Genomic DNA, 21635 nt, shown 5'->3' on the forward strand with positions numbered 1-21635 from the left:
ATGGCTTGTGATTCTTGTTCAAGCTTGAGTATTCTGATTTCTTCTGCTTGAGCTATGTTCTTCTCCATTAATTCTACTATTGCTACATCAAATTCCTTGGAATCTCCATTGGCAAACACTTGTGTGGTATCAATCTCCTTGTAGTGTATGTCATTTTCAGCTATGGCTATATCCTTCCTTCTTTTCAAGGACTTTCTTAATTCTTCTCTGGCTTCCTCCAATTTGTGTAGAGCAAGGTGCACATCAATCACTTGATTGTCTATGATCTTTCCAAGTTTGAAGACTTCCATCTTTAGATCTTTTATCTAAGTTGTTAGGTTTCTCCTTGTGAGAACTGAGCTCTAATACCAATTGTTGGAATATTCAAATGGGAAGAGTACTTCTAAGAGGCGGGGGGAGGGGGTGTGAATCAAAAGCACCACACTTTAACCTTTTCAAATCCTTTAAAACAAATAACTGAAAGTAAATTGCATGCATGTAAACATATTAAATAAACATAAAGTAAACACATGCATCAACATATGACACCATAATTTGGTAACCTAGAAATCCTTCAAGAATAAGGAGGTAAAATTGACATGGGGATGATACCCACAAAATCATTGCAACAATAATTGTTTGACCACTTCTAATGGTTTGCCCTATTAAAGGCTTTACACTGTGTCAATAGTGACCTAGTTAAAAGATTTAAAACACTTTACATGAAGTGTCACCTTATTAAAGGATTTAGTCACCTCTTCAAAGGATCTATAGAATACCTGTTAAGCTAACCTATCAACATAGGATTTTCACTATCTAATACAATTGCTAGAGAGTATTAGAAATCTTTGACTTGATTTCTTAGAATCTTCAATTGCTAATTTTAGGCACTTGATCTGCTCATTCTGATGTGATCCTTACTTGATCTGATAGCCGTTTGTACCCCTTGCTTTTTTTTGATCAAATGGATATGTAATTGCTGCTCAATTCACTAAGTTTGTGATGCCCCTACTATTTACCCTATTTTGCAATTTTTCTATCTGCTTAGCAACTTCCTTAACTTCTATTCAGAAACATAAAATCATGGGATCTAAGCCTTCTTATAAAGACTTCATAGACTTAGGGTTAGGTATGGATCTATGATCCATATTAAATCTTGAATTCTTGCTCATTTCTTGCACTTTTCTCATTGGTTGCATGACTTCTCCATTTTTCTTATTGGCTGCATGTAGATTGCATAGGAAATATAAAAGATTCATTATTATCCTTATTATCCTTCGAAATCCTTCTATGTCAGCTCAGAAAATGGTTTACATCTAAATTTGTGAAGCCACAAACTCATATGTTGATTCTATGTTACTCGACACATATTGGATTAGTGATGCTCATTACATGTTTGATCCTGGTTTGCTCAACACCTATTACATTCTGTCTTGCTTGACACATGCATAGTTCTGGCTTACTCGACATATGAAGCATTTTGACTTGCTCGACATCAACTATGAATCGACACCTATATAATGCTTGGCACCTATTGGAATTTTGGCTTGGCACATATTGTAGCTCGACATATATAGTGTACTCAGCTTCTATGTAGAAAGTGGTAAAGTGTGTTGACATTGAAATGTCAAAACCATTATGAGACCAACAATAGATAGGGATAAGGCTGCAATTAGGGGTTTCTATAGGGTAGTGTTCAAAAGTTCCACTATAAAAAAATTAGACATGTTTCTAGAGAATATTGATGACAACTTGTGCATACCCAAGCACACTGAATATAAAGTCCAGAATCACCCTGTTTAGGTCTACCCAATACTAGAAATCATGAATTCAAGGGCCTTTAAAGTAAGAGGGGAGTTGATCATCCACAATTGGACATTCTTGTTATTTTTCATCAATACTTGGGTTCATGTCGATTGGAAGAGGATGGTATGATATCTCCATGAAGATGGTTTTCATTGGAATTGCATGGTGGAAAGAGTAAATTTTTCTTGCTATGTTGGTTGGTCTATTTTTTTGTTTCATTTTTTTGGACAAATTAATAGTCTGAGGCACTGGTGATAAAGTTATACCTATAGTAGAATCTAGTTACTAAATTTAGGACATTTTATAGGGGTCTTTCCTTTTGTGTTTCTGGTCAGGTTGACAATATCTCTTTGTCCTCTTCTTGTGAATAAGTCACTAAGAAGATCCTCTATCACAGTTAGGCATTTATAGATTATGACCAAATGATTTTTGGTTTACAGTTTTCATAAGCATCTTTAGTTTGGGTTAGCAAGGTTTGCAAATAGTATCTCAATCAAATACCATATAATGTAAATATTAGAATCATTATAATAGAAGAAAGTTTATATATCAACTATTTTCTATAGCAGTGGTGAGATAATCTATTAATGGGGTTTACTGCAATTAGCAATTCTTCAAATTTATTTTTGTCTCAAAAATCTTAGAAATTGTAATAATAGTTGAGATTCTAAGAGGGCTTCAAAAGGACAAATCATAATAAGCATACAAATCTAAATTTGATATTGAATACACAAAGAAAATATTCACATTGTACGCTAAGAAGAGAGACCTGTTAATAAGGAAACTAAATACATTTTTGAATTTTATTTAACCAATATGGATGGAATCCCTAAGACAATATATAAAATTGGTTAGTAATTCAGTAACAACATGAAATTACATAGATGGTTCATATTAAGAATAAAGTTAGAATTAATCCTGCAAGAAGAACCATTATGAGTAACCAAGGCAAGATAAAAACAAAACATCCAAGTCAAAATATAGAGGGATAAAAATGACCAAAATCTTGAAGGTAACCAAAAAATATATTAGGTCATAGGCTCTTGGATTATCACAAAGTAAAAGATAATAATAGATTAATCCTAAGATATTATCAGAGCAATTGACATAAAAAAACTACTACTCATAAATTACACAACATTTTTAAGCAATACAATCTATATCTTTTGTAATAGACTAAGGATCCTCTTAATAATAGCCTAGAGTTAAGGATAGATATATTATAGAAGCCCTTATTAAACATGAAGGCCTACCAAGTTCATAAGAGTTAAAATACATTTCGCTGGAAATAATACACTAAATATAAATTGATTGTTTGTCTCCTTTATAGAACATTATATTTCTAAAGAAGTAGTTGAGATATAACATAGAACAAAAATGTTCACCAAGATAATAAGTTTTCTAAATTATAGAAAGATATTGACTTTGAAGACTAATGTTTTCCATGAGTTTGAAGTTTTATGTAAGATGAAAAGATTTATGAGGGAATTTAGTAATCGATGGGAAACCAAATGAAATTGACATTCAGTTTGGATAAAGGATCTAATAAAATATAGAAAAAGATATAAAGGAAGGAATGTCTTCCTAAGACCCCATTGGCAAAATGGGCACATGTAAACAAATTCAATAGTATAAAAGGAAATATGATGGAAAATGTATACAAGAAAATAAAATATAAAGAAAGAAATGCCCTTCTTTAAGATTTCAAAACTATGGTATGCCCCTTTTAATCTTGTATTTGTGTGGACTTATGTCTTGGGCTAAATTGGAGGTTTTATTATTCGTTCTTTCCTACCAGTGCCCCTTTGAATAGAGACTTTTGTAATCTTTTTATATAAATAAATATATATTGCTTTGGCCTTTTACTGATAATATATGTTAGAATCTAAAAAGATTGATAACCTAGAAAACTAGTGCAAATAATAGATATCTAAACTATGAATGCAACTGATAAAATCAAAATAGAAACATAGAGTTAGTCTCCAAGAGAGTAATGTAAATTCTGGAAGAAAAATAGCATTAAGAGGATGCAAATTAAGTTGATGCAAATACAAGCTAGGTAGCATGCTTATATAGGCTAGGAAGAGGGAGGAGGTGGCAACACCAACCAATGAGGAGCAACCATCTATCAGACTAAAGATAGAAAAGTATCTTCCCAAGATAGCTAATGGATGCTCACATGTAGGAAGGTGACACCTCACAACCATTCACCTAATAAGACATGCTTTATTAACCTAAGCGAGATTATTAAAAGTGTAGGAAAAACCTAGCAAAATAGGAAAAATAAAAAACTACACTAACACCCCCCATAAGCAAAGCTTAGGTGGATGTAGAAATGGGTCCCAACAAGTCAAGCCTGATGAGGTACCCATGTACATAAGATTTCCCAAAATAGAGAGAAAAGAGACCCCCCCAAAAAAAATTAGGACTCCAAGTGAGATGAAGAGCCCCCCCCCAAAAGATGAAGCATCCCGCACCCCCAGTAAAGCTCGCAAATGAAGGAACTTGCTCTCAGTGAAGGGTTTGGTGAAGATATCAACAACTTGCTTAAAATTTAGACAATAGAAAATGCCAATGACATGACCATGGATGAGCTCCCAGATGTAGTGCATGTGGACCTCTATGTGTTTGGTCCATTGATGATGAACTAGATTTTGTGAGATCTGAATGGCACTCTGGTTGTCACAAAATATGACTGATGGCCATCTAATCTGGATACCAAAATCAATGAGAAGATGTTGAATCCAAATGGCCTCAGTGGTGGCATTTACAACCCCCCGATACTTAGCCTTAGAAGAAGATAGAGCAATATCAGACTGCTTTTTGCTTGACCAAAAAATAGGACTTGACCCAAGTGAGAAGATATACCCTGAAGTAGACTTGTGATCCTTAGAATCACCTGCCCAATCTGAATTTGTGTAGCCCACCAAATCAAGCTCAATACCTACTGTGTAGTGAATCCCACAACTATGAGAACCCTGAATGTAGTGAAGGATCCGCTTGGCTGCTTTCCAGTGCAGCTCATGGGGCTCCTACATGAATTGAGACACCATGCCTACAACATAGGAGATGTCAGGTCTCCTATGAGTTAGATAAATGAGACTCCCAACAAGTTGGTGGTACAAAGTGCCATCAACAAGTGGAGAAGAACATTGAGCCTCAAGTTTGACTCTAGAAAGGAAGGGAGTCAGAGCAGACTTACAGTCAACCATATGAAACCTTGAGAGTAAATCTAGAGCATACTTGGATTGTGTGATGGTGATCCTAGAAGAAGACTAAAGGATCTCAATCCTGAGAAAGTAATGCAACAAGACCAAGTCAGTCATCAAAAAACTGTCATGAAGGGCCATTTTGACAGCCTTAATGGTGGGTGAAGAACTTCCTGTGATCAACAAGTCATCAACATACAAAACCAAAAATAGAAGTGAATCAACCTGTTGCAAAATGTAGACATTAGGATCATAATGGCACTGAGTGAACCCAATTGATAGAAGGAAGGAGTCCATCTTGGCATACCAAGCTTGAGGAGCCTGTTTGAGGCCATAGAGAGACTTCCCAAGATGACACACAAGTAAAGAATCCTGAAGGAAGCCCTGTGGCTCCTCCATGTAGATCTCCTCATGAAGCTCACCATGAAGAAAAAAACTCTTCACATCCATTTGATGTACTTCCCAATGATTAGCTACAACAATGGCAAGAACAATTCGAATGGAATTCATTTGAGAAATTGGCGCAAAAGTCTTAGAGTAGTCAATCTTAGGAACCTGGGAGAATCCTTATGTGACCAAGCAAGCCTTGTGTTTGTCAACTGACCCATCTGCTGCAAATTTTGTCTGATAGATCCGCTTACATCAAACAATTTTTCTTCCTTTAGGAAGAGGGACAAGATCCCAAGTGTGGTTCCTCATCAAGGAACTATACTCTTCCTGCATAGCTGTATCCCACTTAGGAATACTAGAAGCCTCATGAAAGGACTATGGATCTAAGGTAGTAGCAATGAAGACATGTGGAGCATCTTGGAATTGTGAATGAGTTTACTTGGTTTCTGATGGATCCCCAACCCAATCACCTGTAGACTGTAAGGTCTGTCAAGCCCAAAGTGGACATGAAGATGGATAATATAGAGGGGAATCATTTACCTCTAAATGATGACTAGGAGAGGAAGGAGGTGAGTTCTCTGAATCACTTTTTGCATCAAAAGTAGAGGTAGAAGACTATTCAGGTGAATCTGACTCATTAGAAGATCTGTCATGTATTCCAAGTGACTCTAATGTCAAGGTAGAAGGAGTTGGAGAAGTGATAGAAAGTGAGCTTGAAGATCCCTCCTCAAACTAAACACTCCTCTCAAAGAATAACTCATGTGTAGTAGGGTGGAGCAACCGATAACCCTTCACACCATCAGGATAACCTACAAATATGCAAGGTCTGCTTTGCTGATCCAAGGCCTTACATCTCTCTATAGGAATGTGGGCCCATGCAGGGGAGCCAAAAACTCAAAAGTTCTTAACTGATGGTTTTTGACCGCTTCAAGCTTCAAAAGGAGTAACTCCCTTCAAGGCCCAGTGAGGAACATGGTTTTGGATATAATAAGCACAGTTAATGGCTTCTGCCTAATACTATGGTGCAAGAGATCTAGAGTGAATCATACATTTTTCCATTTCCTTTAAGGATCTATTCTTCCATTCTGCAACACCATTTTGTTGAGGATTGTATGGAACTGAATGCTATAAATCAATCCCCTCTGAATTGAAAAATCTTTCAAATCGATGGTTGACATACTCACCACCATTGTCTGTGTGCAAAACCTTGATGGCTTTCCCAGATTGCTTTTCTACAAAATTTTTGAAGTCTTGAAAAAGATCAAATACCTCTGACTTCTGTTTGAGAAAGTACACCCATGTATATCAAGAAAGGTCATCAATGAATGTGAGGACATATCGAGCCCTGCTGAAAGAAGGATATTGAAATGGACCAGCCAAATCACTATGAACTAACTCTAGTATCTGTGAGGCTCTCCATGCCTTACTTTTGTCAAACTTTTCCTTAGGATTCTTACCAAGAATGCAACCTTGGCAAACACCTCCTGAGAATTGAACTAAAGGCAACCCTATGACCATGCTTTGCTGGTTGAGCTGATGCAAATAACGGAAGTTAAGATGGCCAAACCACTCATGCCATAATTTAATCACATCATTAGAGTGAGTGAGAAAAATAGATGAAGGAGGACTAGGAACAAAGTGAGAAAATAGATAGAGTCATGATTGATGATCTGCTCTCCCAACTACAACTATAGAATCACTATGCAACTCACGTATCTCCACTAAATAAGGAGTGAACTCAATCCACTTGGCTGAACCTATGTGAGTGATATAGTATATTGATAGGAGATTAGTTGATAATGAGGGTACACCAAGAACATCATGGAATGTGCCATCCCCCACATCAACGGACCCTCTCCCACACACCTCAATAGGAGTGTCATCACCCATCAAAATAGAAGGCATAGTACATGGCTCCAAGGATGCAAGTTCTTCCTTAGATGAAGCAATGTGGTGCGAAGCACCCGAATCAAGAACCCAAGTGGATGGTGAGGAAGCAACTGCAACAAGAGGCTTGCCCTTTCCTTTCCCCTTGTTGTTTTCTTTTGCCTTGTTAGACCCTTCATTAGAACTTTGTTTGATAGACTTAGGAACACTAATATTATTCTTCTCAAGAATGTATGTCAAGTGATCAATTTGTTTCTTCAAACATTTATGTTCATCATGACCAAGTCTTTTACAATAGACACATTTAACCTTTTCTTTCTTAGGCTTATCACCCTTAGAGGATGAGGTATCAATAGTTGATTTTGAAGCAATTGGTATCTGATCCTTCTTTTCCTCACTATTATTTTGTTTCTCATCCTTACTATTGTTGTTACTACTTTGTCCTTTTTGTTCTTTTGTGCCTTGGTTGGCAGCTAAGGCATGTGACTTAGAGGACTTAAGAGTGCCCATCTGGATTAGCTTGTCGTGCTCTCGAGTGAGATTGACAGCAAAATCATCTAGAGATGGCATGGTGAATTGAGTACCAAGTGCACCCTTAGTAGCATAGAAGGCAGAGACAAACACAAAATATTCTGAACTTAGCTTAGAGAGAATACTAAGAATCAGTTGTTCATCTTTCTTTTCAATTCCATATTGTTTTAACTGCAGCCTTAGTGATTTCAATTTGGTGAAGAAATCTTGGATTGTGTTGAAATTACTTAGACTTAAACTAATTAATTCATTTTCCAACATATGACCCCTCATTGAATCTTGTGTGCCAAATAGTGTTTCTAGCTTTGTCGATATTTCATTTGGTGTATCCAAAGACTCAATGTGAAATAAAAAGTTAGGAGAAATAGACAAACACAATGTTCCATATGCCTTATCACATTTGTTAAACCACTTAGGCTTATCTTCATCTTTATTAGGTTCAGTTTCAAGTCCCATAGTTATCCTATTTAATCCCTTTTTCCTTAAATGAATTGTCATGTGTGATTTCCACTCAAAGTAATTGTATGGAGTTAGGATGGGTATATTTGTTTGATCCATGATGAAGAAATGTAGAGAAGAAATGCTAAAAAGAAGAGAACCCAACCACGACAATGCCCCCCCTTTTTACTCAATCAAAGAACCCCCCCAAAAGAAATATGATTTGGCACTTTATTTTAGTGCGTTTGCAACTACCACTAGAAAGAAATACTTAGTGGTCTTGATTTCAATGCATTAAAAACCCTCATGGAGAGCATATGTTGAAAGTGAAACTTGGGCACAATAATCAAGGAAAAAAAATAGCACCAATATGATCTACTCAAAAAATTATGCACTTTCAAAAAAAGAATCACCCTGATATGAGGTCGTATGAGAAAGTTATGATCCTCTGAAGTTTCCAAAATGAGAACTATGCATAGTCACGCCGAGAATCTACAATTTTTGAAGAATTTATGCATGAAAATCAAAAGAAAAACTCCACTAGTGGATAGAGCACAAAAAAATAGCTAAGGTCATAATAAGAATCATCAAAATTGGAGTCCGTATGAGCAAGAATGAGACATTTGAAAACTGCGTTCAAATCTACGCCTGCCAATGGAGAGGGGTATGGTTGTAGCTTTTTGTACTTGATTTTGAAAAATATATAACTTGCATGCAAAAACTAAAAGATACCTAGATAATTTTTTGGTGCTTAAAACAAAACCCAGAAAGCATTTTTCTTGCTAATATACAAAAGATATTGCTGTAGTGTAAATTAGGTGCCTTTAACAGTAAAAAATGGCTCCAAAAATCAAGAAACAACCCCAACAACCAAAATATGACATGAAAATGTTGGGTCAGCTTCCTAAGTCCATCAATGACATGCTAAAACCTGCAATACTGATTGAAAACTCCAAATATGCAAGTTGGTTGTCAGATTTGAGATTGAAACCCCAGAGAAAAACCATTTTTGTCAAAACTTTTTTGATTCTGAAGATCATCCAAAGATGCAAAAGAAGAGCATACTTCATTTTTCAAAAAAATAAAATAAAATTTATTAGCGCCCCCAATCGAATCTCTCAAATAAGGAAACTAAAATCTACTGTTGCACATAGAAAAGCTCTGATACCATGTTAGAATCTGAAAAGATTGATAACCCAGAAAACTAGTGCAAAGAGTAGATATCTAAACTATGAATGCAACTGATAAAATCAAAATAGAAACATAGAGTTAGTCTCCAAGAGAGTAATACAAATGTTGGAAGCAAAATAGCACTAAGAGGATGCAAATGAAGTCGATGCAAACACAAGTTAGGTAGCATGCTTATATAGGCTAGGAAGAGGGAGGAGGTGGCAACACCAACCAATGAGGAGAAACCATCTATCAGACTAAATATAGAAAAGTATCTTCCCAAGATAGCTAATGGATGCTCACATGTAGGAAGGTGACACCTCACAACCATTCACCTAATAAGACATGCTTTAATAACCTAAGCAAGATTATTAAAAGTGTAGGAAAAACCTAGCAAAATAGGAAAAATAAAAAAACTACACTAACAATATATATATGTGTATGTGTATTTATTATTTTATTATTTTTAACTTGTTATCGTTATAGAATAAAATAAGATTAACAAAGTGTTTGTGTGTGTGCGTGTGCATATCTTCTTTAGTCTATTTTTATTTCATATACATTTTTATATAATAATAATGAAAATTGAATTGATAAAATAATATTTATGCAAATTAAAATAAAAGGAAAGAGAACAAAATTGAAGGGAAGAATATATATACAAAAAAAACCTATATATAGTTATTTCTATTTCTATTCATTTAATTATTTTTGGTGTTTTATTTGTGTATTTCCACTTATTTTCTTGGTTATCTTTTTTAATTAGCTCATCTTTATTTATTCCTCCTTTTTCTCATTTTTGTAGTTGACTCTCTCTCTCTCTCTGTGTGTGTGTGTGTGTGTGTGTGTGTGTGTCTCTGTCTCTCTCTCCATATATATGAAGAGAGAGAGAGAGAGAGAGAGAGAGAGAGAGAGAGAGAGAGAGAGAGATGAGGGAAATGGGATGTTGTTGGGTTTACGCGATAGATATGGCTTGATTGAAAGTTCTAGAAATTTGCTACTTGTTATAGCCATTCAAAATGAAGACATGACAAAGGTAATCTAACTCTTGGTTTATACTTTTGGCATCACAAATGCTCAAGGCTCTACTGGTCAAGGTTTTGAGGATTTTTTTTCTAGGCTAGGTGGTAGTGCAAAAAAGAATGGAGATATATGTTATTGTGAGTGGATTTGTGATGATCGGTACAAGTTGCGGTGCCATTAAATTTCTTGTAGAGAAAAATATCGAGGAAGGGGAGTTTTAGGTTGACTCAATTTCTATGGTGAAAGAGATACAAAGGGCTAAATTATTGATGTTTTCAAGCTCTTTTAACCCATGCAACCAACAAATGTTTGTATTGTTCACATAGTGCTTCTACCACTTTGGTTTGAGGAGGAAGGTGAAGAGGGAAACCCATTTCTAACTCATCTACCTATTCATTAATGACCCCTTAGAAAGAAAATAAAGTGGATCTAAGGAAAAGCTCAACAAGGGAAGCCACTTCATCATTAATTGCAATAGATTTCCACAATCCTTGATATTTTTTATTCGAGATTCTGGGTGACATTGTGTAAGATTTTTTAGCATCAACATTTCAGTTCATACTCCATGATCCATCACCAGGTTGTTAATGAGAGAGCTAAGGATGTAGAAGAATAATATGTTATAGACTAGGCTAAATAATAAGAGGAGAGGGAAGGGAAAAGGAGAGCTACACACAAATCAAGAGAGAAAAAGGAAGAAAAGAAAAGCAAATAAGGTCAAGAAAACCAAAATAAAGTACAAACTACCAATTGAAGAATGAATTAAAACTACAATTAAAAAATGAAGTGGTATTATAAAAAGAGAAAACAAAAGTGAAGATAAAAAATAATGTAAAAATGAAAATAATGATAATGATAATAATAAATAGATAAGTGAATAAAGAAAAAGTAAACAACTAACTTAAAAAATAAAATCTTACAAATCTTACACAATCTCACCCAGAAGCTCAAATACAAAACACTTCATCATTGGTTTTGTGTGTTTCTCTTCTCATATTCTTGACTTTTCTCTCGTATTTTTCTTCATTGCCCTCTCCTTTAGGTTATATGTTGACTCAATTTCCTTTTTTAACTCTTATTCTGTTTCTTTTTTTTTCTTATTTAGTTCTTTTTATTTTTTAAGTTAGTAGTTTACTTTTTGTTTATTCACTTATCTATTTATTATTATCATTATCATTATTTCCATTTTATGTTATTCTTTATGTGCACTTCTATTTTCTCTTTTTATAATACCACTTCATTTTTTAATTGTAGTTTTAATTCATTCTTCAATTGGTAGTTTGTACTTCATTTTGTTTTTTTTGACCTTATTTGTTTTTCTTTTCTTCTTTTTCTCTCTTGATTTGCATGTAGCTCTCCCTTGCCCTTCCCTCTCCTCTTATTATTTAGCCTAGTCTATAACATATTATTCTTCTACATTCTTAGCTCTCTCATTAACATCATGATGATGGATCATGGAGTATGATCCGAAACGTTGATGCTAAAAATCTTTCACGATCTCACCCATAAGCTCGAATACAAAACACTTCATCATTGGTTTTGTGTTTGATAATATCAATGGAGTTGAGAAGGGGACTTTGGTGAAGACATAGAAAACATCAAAGCTTGCAAAGGAAGACATTTTTTTCCCTTTGAATAAATAACAATACATCTATGGTGTCCCAATTAAAATACATAACCCCAACATTCCTCTTCATCCCATTGTTGACATCATGGGCTCCCCTACTTACAAGTTGGCCACTTTTTTTTGCCAAACTTATCTTAAATGTCCAAAGAATTATTTCTTTGATTCTAGTATGTACAAAGTTGTATGTTCTTGTGGCACCCTATACTTAAGTTCCATTGACCACTTGTTCAAAAAAATAATTCAAGAAAATTGTGCTAATATTAAACATGAGCATGTCCTAAAATCTGATTTAGCTAATCACTCCTCTACAACCAATCTCTATGTCTATCTTGAGAAGACTTCAATGCTTTTTGAGGATTTTCTTTTTCAAAAGGAAGTTTAGGGAGACTCAATCCACTTGTAAAACCTTAATCGAGTGAGGGGTGGACTTTAAGTTCCTCTTAGTACCACCTTTTATCTAGCATTAGAGCCCTTGCCCCTTCCCTTGCCTCAACCTTCTCCCTCTTTGAGCCCTCTTCACCTACTCCATTTCTCCCTCCTTTCTATTTCTTTCATTTCCTTGTGCATTCTTTGTATGTGTGTCCATACATAGTTATTTTTAATTTTATTAATTTTAGGTCTCTTTTGTGTGTAGTTCTATTTTTTTTTCTCTATTCTCTTTTGGTTTAGCTCAGTTTTATTTTTGTTGAGTCTCTTCATATGTGTGTGTAGACACACACAAATACCTAGTTATATAAAAAGACATACATACATGCACACACACACACACACACACACACACACATAGAAAAATTTACATACAAATACATATATACTTATATTTATTTTGCTTATATATTCTAATTTACTTTTATATGATTATTTATTTCTATTTTTGTATTGTGATTTCTTTATTTTTCTCTACATTATATCTGCTATGTATTTTTTAGCATTAAGCTATTTATTTATTTATTTTAGTATAATTTGATCTCATTATTTTAATTTATCCTTCTTAAATAATTTTTTAAATTTTCCTTTGCATCTTTTTATATGTTCTAATTATATTATTTTTCACATTATTTTAGTTTATCTCTTTAAATAAATATTTTTATTTTCTCTTGTATCTTTTAATATCTTTTGATTATAAAAATGAGAACACAAAAATAGAAGATTAGAGAAAAATTATCATAAACTTGAATTTCCTATGGAAATCCAAGTTCACTTTGAAAGATCTAGTTACATGAAAAAAAGGCTTCGTCAATTCAAGAAGTTCAAGTTCCAAGTATAAATTAGTTCAAATCATGGAAATGAGAAACTTTCCAAGAATGGAGATGGAGAAAATTTGCGAGGATGAAGAAGATTTGAGAAGAACCAATTTGAGAATATGCCATCACAATTAAAGGCTTGTCAAGTGTAACCAAAATTTTAAATTTTGGTTCATATTAAGTGGTCACCTGCGGGCTCATTTTTCCTTTTTATTTAAATGTCAAATGTTTGAAAAATACATCTTTGAAGTCAGTGGTCAGATATATCTATTCATATAAAAGCTTATCTATTTGTATATTTAGGTACGTTATGCTTATTTTTTATCATCATCACATTTACAAGCTCAAATCCTTTTTGTAATCAATTATTTGTTGTGAAAATCCTATTTATTATTCATAAGTCTAGCTCTAGGATTTCTTTGCTCATTCTGTCTTAGTTTTATTTTTTCTCCTTTATGCACTTTCAAGTTAAAAGTGCACACAAATCCTAAATATCCACATCATACAAGGGAGCCTCCCCTTTCAAAAATAGATGAAAACTTCATTTTGATAGTGATCCAATTGCACTCTATCCAACTCTTCGCACATTTGTCACAACTCATAGGGAAAACACGACCAATTTTGAAGGTAATTCAACAGTAAAAATTCTATTTACCAACACTAGATAAGGATATTGAGGTGACACCCACTTGTCTTCTACCAATTAGAAAATTCTAGTTGTACTAGTGTCCAAGCACATTCAAAAATATTATGCCGAGTGTATAATTTTCTCATTGACCCAAAAGGTGGTACTTGTTAGGAATTGAGGCCTTTGTTGGCACTTGGATAAGTATTTTGTCATGCCTAGATTTTTTAACCAAACCATACTAAATTTATTTTTTCAACAAATTTATGACTATAACTACAATACATTTTAATAGATATGCTCTATGTTGTATTTTAACTAGATTTATAACTATAGAGTTTGTATATCACAATATAAGTTATTGCATTTATAAAAAAATTTCAAAACATTACAACTGGAAACTTCAAGAACCCTCCTTTAAGAATATGAATAGTTGCAAGATTTATTTTGCAAAAAGAACACTTCTTATACAAACTCTTTCCATATTCAAATGATATAAAAATATTTCTTTTAACAAGCATACAAGAAATTAATCACAACATAATTGCATTACTCTTTTCCACCCAACTGTAATGGCATCATGAGATCTTATTGATCCTATCCATACCCTTGAGAAATAGAACTCATTGCAACCAAGGATCATGGATGCTTTCACAAGAGTGCTTCCTAAGATATTATGAGACATTTCCTCTAAAATACATTCTCATCACATCAAAAGTAACCTCCTATGAATTTAAAAGGATAATTAACTTAAATTTGTATGGGTTCTTCCTTATGTAAGACATCCATCTTCCAAATGCAAGGTCTATCTCTCCTCCTCACCTTTTCTTTTTGTTAACTCCATCCAAAACTATCTTCAAGAAGAAGAGTGGGTGAACAAGGAGAATGTTTTTCCCTCTCCCTCTTAAAATCCTCTCCTTCCCTCCACATCTCCTCAGTTTTCTTGGGATGAGTGTGGGTGGCATTGATTTCTCCTCCCCACATATCCCATTCACAATAAATGCCCTCAGTCTGTGTCCCACTTACACACCTTCAAGAGAAATTATTTTTGTCTTCCCAACCTTTACATTCCTCAAGAATTGTCCTTCAAATTTGGTATCTTAGAAAACCCAACTTTAGGGTGCTTCCCCAAGTCTATAATGAGTGTTTATAATGCTAAATTGTACCTGACCCCTAGGTATACCATGTGGGCCCTCAAAAAAAGTCCTAACCCAGCCTTAGGAGCCACCATAACCCTCTTGAAACCCACTTAAATATTGCATAGTAAATGAAATTCAAAGCTCTTTGGCCAAGGGTTTCACATAGGGAACCTAAATGACTCAACATAAAGCATAATTTCCAACCTTCTCTTACTCAATTGGACTTTTTTATTTGCCACCTAATCAACTACAAGTGTCAAGTAACACCATGGTTGTACACTACACCATCCACTTCATATGCCTATTAGATAATTAGATAATTACAATTTTACTAATTCATATTTGAGAAAACTTCCAAGTGATCTCATCTAGGGATTTTTTTTTCACATTTCTATAAGGTATTGTAGACCCAACTATTACACATGGATTTACTCCTAGTTCCAAGTGAATTTCCTACATAATTCAATTCATACATCAGTAGAAGACAAAACCATAAACCTATGTAGTGTAAATAAATTATATCATCAACCAATAAATAAATCCACTATTTTCCAATATTCAAAGATACAACCTACCCATTAGAACCATAAATTACATAACATTGATGTAATCCTTGCTACACAATACCCATCCAATTCAATTTATCATATTATAAATATTTAAAATATTTAGTTATCATCACATGATAAAATCTAATAAGACAAGGTGCTTATCAATAAAATCTATTGCATTATCTAAGAATATATATGCATGATTATACCAAAATAAGTTTAATAATAGTATTAAATGCATCAAATGCATTGCTATCAATCCTTCCAAAAGAAATGAATCATCATAACCCATGTCTTAGAAATGCATCACCATTTCATGTGATAAATAAGTTTAAAATTTCTTACATCTCCATTACTAACTATTCTCAAGGTGCATTTTTATATAAGTACTCCAAGAGACTTATAATTATTCTCACGATCTCAATTATGAATCTTGTTCCTAGTTAATCACAATTCAAGTTCTACTTTGGGCATTAATCTTTCTTTCCTAAGTGTAATACCCCAAAATTGGCACTTTGCCATGCTAAACCAATTCTAGTCTATTCAATCATTCCTAAGTCCCATTTTACTAGGCAATTCTAATTCTAATAATCGCTACTTGACCTAGGTGTCAAATGCAAAAAGCCCTAATCTATACTAATCACACTATTTATTAAATTCCTAAGTATCGACTCAAATTAGCTATAATAAACATATTGATTTAATTTAATTTAATTATAAGTGTTCATACTTTAATTAAAATTTAAATTACCTCTTTAGCTAATCTATAAAGGAATTAAATGTATTTGATTTAATAAGATATCTCCTCTTTTTAATTATTAAATTTAATTATTCAATTAATTAAGAATATCCATTTATGAGGTCATATTATATTTTATTAAATTAAATATTCTCTCCAAATCTTCTCTTTAGTTCAAAAATGGAAACTCTGGGTGGACTGAAATAAAAAAAGGAATTAAATTAGTTAACTCCTTATTCCACTCAAAATTAAATCTGTTGACTCCTTATTTCACTCAAAAGCAATCAATTAACTCCCTTGTCATAAGGAATTTTCCACTTTGACTAGTTTCATCTTCAATCTTGACCATTCATTTTGATTGATCTCGACCGTTGATCGATCCTGGGGTTCTATTTAAGGAGCCTTTGATTCCCCATTAGGGAGGTTGAATTGAATTTGCTTTGAACTTATGCTAGAATATTTACTCATCTTGCTCACATTTTCACAGATTTTATTTCTTGCATTATAATATCATCTAGATTTTAAAAATGCATTTATTTAGCATAGTATGGTCTTTTATTTCTTAGCTTAATTGCATTTCATCTAGTATAATTTGCATTCTCATTTAGCTATAAATCCTTCATACTAGAGGTTTGGTTGCCAACTTCTCATTTTGAGAGCAAAGGAAAAATCCTTCTAGTTAGAAGGCAATAGGTCAAACTATTGGATTACTTGGATGAATAATCTCATATTCATTCAAGGATGATCTTTCAGGTAATGACTATGTTGAAGTGTGTTTGAGGATCTAAGGCCCACATTTCACATATATATTTTTGGTGGCCACTGTGGGGCAAAGAAATCAATTTTTTTGGCCTCGTTTACTCTTTTTTGCATTTTTAATTATTCTGTCATGGTCATCTGTACTATTTTCCAAATTTTTGCATGAGAAATATCAATTTTGCATAAAGAACTAAGGATTTCCCTCCTTTCATTGCACTTCCTCATGCAAAAAAGTGTATACATGTGCAGTTTTTCACGCAGTGCACATCATTTTCTTGCGTAGGCCTATGTGTGATCTCGTGTGAAATTTTGCAACAACATATACAAATACAATTTCTATAATTTAGTTTTATCATTATGCATTTGACTAACAATATTTTTTGAAGCATTCTCTTTCTGATTTGTAGTTTTCAAATAGCTTGATAGTGGTTTATAGGATGCATGTTGAAGACACCTTATCAAAACACTTGAAACATGTACTAATTATGTGATTGTAGGACGCTTGTCAAAAATACACACGTCAAAGACTCATTTCAAACCCACTTAAATGTCATGTTTTCCTTTATTGCTTTCCACACATAGTATAAATAGGGCTTGTAAACTTTGTAGGGTGCAAGATAGGGGAATAGAGGAGTACACTCTTTACTACTTGGAAGTGATGCCCGAGATAATAAATAACCTAGAAGCCTCTAAAAGATGGTACTTGAGGGAGGCAAGAAAGTTAGTGGTTCTCCCAAATGAAACCTTTAATGAAGAGATGATGATTTCCTTTTAGGGGATCAAAGTCTCAGAATAGGACAAGGTGGGAACGATAAGCTAACTTGGTGATGAACATGTCTTGCGTGTTTGAGTAAGGTGACAAGGTAGAGGAGTATGCTTTTTCCCCTTGAGGGAAATTAGAAATTTGGACCCTTAGATCCAAACCACCAATCTGAGTCAACCTTTAGAGGGCCTACTAGAGTGATCCAACCTCTCGAAATGACCCAAGTGAGCGCACTCCTTTCGCCAAAGATTCCAACTCACTATAATAAAGAAGCTTTGTACAATGAAAGACTCCAAAGCCATGTTAATTTCTTCCTCTTGATTCTTGATATTGCATATCAAGAGGAGGAGCTATCTATTGCACTGGCCGATGTTGACCTCAGTCTTGCTAGTCAAGTGTGTGCACCTTTAGATGTTGGTGTGAGATGTTGGCCTCAACTTCACTTGCAAATCCATTGGGGGTTAATATGAATGGAAGTCAAGTAAAAACCTCTTAGTTAGTTGCTACTTGGATCACCTCCAAAAGGGGGCATAATCTTTGTGCAAGGAGGGGGAAGAATCTCTCCTATAGATACTCACCATAGGCATGTACCTAGGTGTTGGAAGGTGGTATACATGCTTGACCCCTGCCAGAAGGGTGTTCATTTAGTATATATTTTATTGAGCCATTGGAATACACCAAAAACATAGGCACCCTCTAGTGGGGTGACACGGCTATGTGAGGTGCGCACATGCACATAAGTTGTTGGACTAAGGTTTTGCATTCTCTACCATTTTTGGTTATAGGGATAAAGCATGTTTGTTATTGAGTCTTTTAACTTGTCCAAACCTATCAAATGAAAAAAAGGTCAAGACTCCCTCTTCCCTCTAAGTTGCTTTGCCCTCAGTTGGATTGTTTGCGACTACTACTTGATTCTTGTTTTTATCTAAAAATAAACCATCTTTTTAAAACCATAATGCTATCCAAAACTTGAAAACTATCTTTGTATCTATCTAAAACTAGTCAAGACAATCAACAATCTATCCAAAACTATCTGAAACTTGCAAAATCTCTTCAAAATCCAATCAAAGTTGTCAATCTGTCTAGATTCTCACACCTAGATCTGCAAAATTTTGTGCAAGAAAGTACCCTATTAGCATTTCCTTGTGTAGTTTTGTGTAGGTCCTTATGTGACTTCCTACAAATCTCCATGCAAGATTATGCAAGTACAATCCTTTTATGCCTAAATTCTATCCTTTTTTTGGTTTATTAAATTCTTGTGTGGCTTTATGCAAGTTCTCACATGAGAACACAATCCTAATTTTTTGTTTTGAATCTTCATGGCCTTCTTTGGGTCTCCTCACGTAGTTTTGTAAGAATCTCCGCATGGGGTCTTGTCCTTAAATTGCCAAACTATTTTGTTTGAGCTATTTGTGCTCTAAGTCTAGTCTGTATTTGCAATGTTGTACCACTTTTGTATCTGCAAACAATGTCAGACAATGACTTCTTGCTTAGCTAACAACTTGTGATCTATGCATGGACTAGTCTCATTGCTTAGTTATCTTGTCTTTGTCCTCTCATGTTTGTCATACTTTGTGTCATGATAGTCATAATCTTTGGCTATTCTAGCTATTACTCAGACAACTCATACCCTAGTATACAAAACTCTTATCTTTTTTTTTGATACTATGTTTTAGTGTGGTCCTTATCTAGGCTTTCTCTTTTTGTCCTTGTCTATGACTATGGCAACAAGAAGTGGAAATGTGTTTTATCCTCCTAGATTTAGATGAGGTAGAGCCAAAGGTTGTAATTGTGGTAGAGGTCGCTCTTCAATTTATACACGATCTATGTCCAATTCAGTCTATGTCCAATTCATCTAGTGAGGAGTTTTCACGATCTCCTTCACCTGTCAGATCTCCTCATGTTCAGAGAATATTTTCTATAAACTTACAGCAAACTAGGAACCCCTTGTATCAAGAGGATTCTAAAACTAGCAAAGGTCATACATCTCCAAACAACATAGCTGAATTCTTATTCAGACAACTATTTCAACCAACATATACTAAGACTTATCACATCCCTAAAATGGCTAATCAAGAACTAGAACATGGAGAACATAGTAGAGACCAAGATCAACAAAGGACTAAAAGACATACAGAACCTTTTACTGATGAGAATGAAGAATAGGTAGAAGTACTCCCCGAACATATCAAAAAATGTTGTAAGGACAAAAACTTCTAGAAAGTTATGGAGATCTTTCTTAATGAAGAGAAAGAGAAATACTTTCTCAAACTTGCTCAAGAGGGAGCCAAGCTACCTCATCACTTTAATGTTGAAACCATCATTACACCTAAAGATGAAACTAAAATGTCTAAATTGAAAAAACAACTAAAGATCATGTAAGACCAACTAGCCCAAATGATGTGTGATAATGACAAACCTACAAAAACATATGCTCTAGATGCTCTTTGTCCATTTCCTTTTGACAAGAGTATAGACACTCCTCCCTTTCCAAGAGGAGTTGAGTTCCTAAGTACGTTAAATACTTTGGAACTACCGATCCTCAAGGGGAATTTAGTGCCTTGTATATGGAATTCATGCATAATCAAACATATTTCATGTGTCTATCCCCAAGAAGTCTAGGCAGTTAGGCTATGGAGTGGTTTTCACACTTGCCTACGGGTATCAAAACATTTGATGAGATTGCAATTTTTTCCAACAATACTCTCACAACACACAACACCTGGTTAACATTCAAGACTTGTGTGACCTAAAACAAAGAGTTAGGGAACCTTTCCTCACATTCCTTCAGAGATGGAGATAACTTTACACCAAATACTCACATAAAATTCCTGAAATAGAAAAACTTGATATCTTTATGGATAATCTTTTACCTGATTTTGGGTATAATATTCAACTTCAAGGTACGCACACTTTTGAAGATATGGTCAAACAAGCTATCTAGATAGATGAATTCATGATAAAAAAGGGTGAGTTAACCCTTCAAAAGGACACTAAACAAGGATCGACCTCTAATAAGGACAAATCCAAGTATGTGAACAAAAACTGAGAGGTTGTGCATGATGGAGTTGTTGACAACATTACTCCTAAACCTAATAAGGTAGCTTTTAATCTTATAGACAATCTCAAACCATCCAAGAATGTTGAGAAACCTCCTTCTGACAACAAGACATTTGGAAATAAACCAAAGAGTTTATCTTGGGTTACACACCCAAAATGAGAATTTACACTTGTAAGTGAACCTTTGGATGTGGTCTACAAGACCTTACTACAAAACAAGCTCATTTCTCCATTGGATAACTCTTGTCCTTATGATCCACAACCACAACCATTGTGGTGGAATGAAATCACATTTTGCAAATATCACCAAAATAAAGGTCACAAAATTGGAAATTGCATCAACTTGCATCACAAAATCCAAGACCTAATTGATGATGGTGACATTTTTGTGGATGGACATAATGAGAATGTAGATCACAAGGCTTTCAAGTAGCCATTCCCATATTATGAAAAAAGAGAAAATACAAACAAAAATCTCATAAGAAGATCAACTATGCATACTCTAATGATGATGATGAGATAGTCCACATGGTTGAACTGATGGATGTTGAGTATTGTGACATTATTACCATCAAGGGAAAACAAGAAAAAACTAAATCTAAGACACCATTTGTCTTAAGGGGCCCTACCTTCAACACATCTGACAATAAACCATCACAATCTTGTGCCTAAGGTGCACAAGATTATGTTTCCTT

This window comes from Cupressus sempervirens, chromosome 9 (assembly GCF_028749045.1).
Source record: "Cupressus sempervirens isolate cs-2001-9-10 chromosome 9, ASM2874904v1, whole genome shotgun sequence".
Classification (NCBI taxonomy): Eukaryota; Viridiplantae; Streptophyta; class Pinopsida; order Cupressales; family Cupressaceae; genus Cupressus; species Cupressus sempervirens.